Genomic DNA, 3,612 nt, shown 5'->3' with positions numbered 1-3,612 from the left:
GCTTCTCAGAGCAGAGCATTGCCCTTGGTCAAATGTTGAAAGCTCACATTGATTCCACTCATTGTAGTGGAACTTTCTAGATTTCTGTTAATGTAAATAAGCAGAAATTGATGAAAGTCCTTTTTTCAGTGGAAGAAGTGCCAGCATCTTCTATGTATATACAGTAGTTTCCTTTTTTCAAAAAGTCTCTAGTGTATCATATATTGGAGAAGAAAATGAGCTAAGAAAGGTTTTCAGTGGGTTGTATTTGAGCTTCAGGTTATTTATGTCTTTTAGTTAAATGGTATGGTGGATAAAAGTATCTACTGCTCAAGGAAAAAGCAGTTTTGCAGATTAATGTTAGACCAGCTCAATGGAGTGGATCAATGTTAGTTTGTTAAGAGATTCGCTGAGGCGTTTTTAGTGAAAAGAGTTGGAAAAGGGGAGAACTGCATTTATGGCCTTGGAACCATAAATAAAGGGAGTACTTGAAGCAAATCCAGCTTTTAAAAATGTGGTGTTTAAGCTTGCTGTAATCATGGTGCTATTTTCATTCGAAAAATAATTCATATTTATTTCCCATGTGTTACAATGCTTCAGAAAAAATACTTGTGTTTTAACATTTAAAAATTAATTTGACCACTTACAAGAAATTCAGTGGTAAAAAGCTGTTAGAGAGAGAAAAAATATATGAAAAATAACCTTTGACATCAACTAAAGCAAAACTGAAGGCATGTGTGGAGAATCTAGAATAATTTCCCTCAAACAACTCTCTCCTCTCCCCTGCCAGCATGGCACTCCATCAGTCACGTACACCATCTCTGCTCTACAGATTTCTCAAGCCGTCATGTTGCCTTCCACAGATCTTTGTAGAGGCTTTCCCAGGACAGCTGTTCTTCATGGACAACGGCACCCTCAGATGCATAAAAGTTATTTGTGTTCCCAGTGGTTGCAGGGATGCTTGCTCCTTCTGTGTTCCTAGTCAGTGGAGGACAAATTCCTTTCTCTTCTCTCCTCACTCCCTTTTCCCCTCCTCTCCTCTCCTCTCCTCTCCTCTCCTCTCCTCTCCTCTCCTCTCCTCTCCTCTCCTCTCCTCTCCTCTCCTCTCCTCTCCTCTCCTCTCCTCTCCTCTCCTCTCGTCTCCTCTCGTCTCCTCTCCTCTCCTCTCCTCTCCTCTCCTCTCCTCTCCTCTCCTCTCCTCTCCTCTCCTCTCCTCTCCTCTCCTCTCCTCTCCTCTCCTCTCCTCTCCTCTCCTCTCCTCTCCTCTCCTCTCCTCTCCTCTCCTCTCCTCTCCTCTCCTCTCCTCTCCTCTCCTCTCCTCTCCTCTCCTCTCCTCTCCTCTCCTCTCCTCTCCTCTCCTCTCCTCTCCTCTCCTCTCCTCTCCTCTCCTCTCCTCTCCTCTCCTCTCCTCTCCTCTCCCTCCCCCCCCTTCCCTCACTTCCCCTCCTCTCCCTTCTGGGGTGGGAGGAAGGTGAAAGGGTGGTTGAGAGCCCCTCCTGGAGACTCTGGTTTCTGGGAGGGCTGTTGTGTTTCTGTATTACTTTTTAACTTGTATAATTCTGTATATAGCTGTATATATTGTAAATATCTGTTTGTATATTGTGCTAAGCTGTAAGTAGAAAGCTTCACTCAATTTCCATCTGACTGAGTCTAGTCTCAGTGATGTTTTTCTTGAGTAGAGGAGGGCAGATAACACCCAAATGATCACAGCGACTCCACCACCTCCCTGGGCAGCCCATTCCAATGCCAATCACTCTCTCTGGCAAAAACTTCCTCCTAACATCCAGCCTATACTTCCCCCGACACAGCTTGAGACTGTGTCCCCTTGTCCTGTTGCTGGTTGTCTGTTCTGTTGCTGGTTGTCTGGGAGAAGAGACTGACCCCCACCTGGCTACAACCTACCTTCAGGTAGTTATAGACAGCAATTAAGTCACCCTGAGCCTTCTCTTCTCCATGCTAAACACCCCCAGCTCCCTCAGCCTCTCCTCACAGGGCTGCATTCTAGACCTCTCACCAGCTTCATCACCCTTCTCTTGACACATTCCAGTATCTCAACATTTCTCTTGAATTGGGGAGACCAGAACTGGACACAATACTCAAGGACCAGTGCTGAGTACAGGGGAAGAATAACCTCCCTTGTCCTACTGATCACACTGTTCCTGATACAGGCCAGGATGCCATTGGCTCTCCTGGCCACCTGAGCACACTGCTACTATCATTTTCAGCTACTATCTACCAGTACCCTCAGGTCCCTTTCTTTCTGGCTGCTCTCCAGCCACTCTGTCCCCAGCCTGTAGCACTACTTGGGGGTTATTGTGGCCAAAGTGTAGAACCCTGCACAATGAGGTGGTATCAGAAGCAGAGGAAAGAAATCTGGGGATTCAGAAATAAATTTTGCAAGGGCGTGAGTGGAGAGAGTTAACAGCAACGAAGTAAGGGAGGAACAGCAGAAAGCATTGAAGACAGATGTGGACAGAGCAGACAGAAAACGTGAGAGGTGGGTGCGAGATACATGGGCATTTGGATGGTCTGAGAAGAAGAGAGTGGTTGAGAGGGTTATCCAAGCTGGTGCACTGCTTTGAAGTTTATCTGAACAGAGCCTGTGTCTGGCAGTAGGAGAATTTTTCAGACACATAGGACAGATTCACAGTGATGAAGGTGCTGGCTGAGACAAGGCCTTTGTGGAGGAGCAGCACTATGGTTGGGCACAGGAGGTGTGAGGAAGAAGGACTACGTAGCGGGAATCTGAATGCTGATGGAGCAGCCAAACCCAAGCCAGCAAACAAAGGAACTGCAAAGGGTGCCAGGGCTCAGAGGATTAGGAATCAACAAATCACGTGGGCTTTCTGTTCCTGTGTCCTTTGGAGTAATACTTATTTTGCAATTTATCTTAAAATGTTTGAGCAAGTGGAAAGAGAAAGGTACAAGAGAGGGCAAATTTTTTGTCTCCTCTTTTACTCTTCAGTTTGTTTTTTTTTCTAAAGTACATTTTGGGGTGAAAGATTAATTTGAAGACCCCAGCTATTTGTTGGAAGAGCGGAATGCTAATATTGTGTGGTTATTTGTGGATGATGCTGTCAGTTCCTGTGTTATCAGGTATATGAAAGCCCTAAGGAAGCCTGATTTATTATGTTTCCATTTGGAGATTTTACTACTGCGATATTGTCCAATCTATTGCTGAATCTTGTACTGTGTAATGGTAGAAAGCTATTGGAAGACAAATGCAGAAACACAACCTTCCCAAATGAATGCTAACTGCAGCTTGTAATCTCAACTCAGTAAGATGGTAGCATAGACTGGAAAAGGCTTGGTTAAAGTCCTGAAGACAGCACACCACAGCTAAAATTTCTCAGAACTTGACAAAGAAATTGAGAAAATTCTAGATTTTCTGGAATCTTCTAGATTTTCCTACACATTTAGATACACTTACACCTTCTGATATTTTGACCACATACAAACTCAAAACCAGAATCCTGAAGTGGATGCAAAATGTGTAAGCAAGCCTGGTAGCCAGTGTGAGATGAACAAGAGCTCACATGTTAAAGCTCTGGGCATCCAAACCTGCTTAACTAGGAAAAAAAGAATGGCAAAGGATCTGGTGGTTTTTTTTTTTGGTTGGTTGGTTTTGGTTTG

This window comes from Pogoniulus pusillus, chromosome 12, assembly GCF_015220805.1.
Source record: "Pogoniulus pusillus isolate bPogPus1 chromosome 12, bPogPus1.pri, whole genome shotgun sequence".
NCBI classification, from domain to species: Eukaryota; Metazoa; Chordata; class Aves; order Piciformes; family Lybiidae; genus Pogoniulus; species Pogoniulus pusillus.
The sequence above is the reverse complement of the archived record's forward strand: the minus strand, read 5'-3'. Positions refer to the sequence as shown.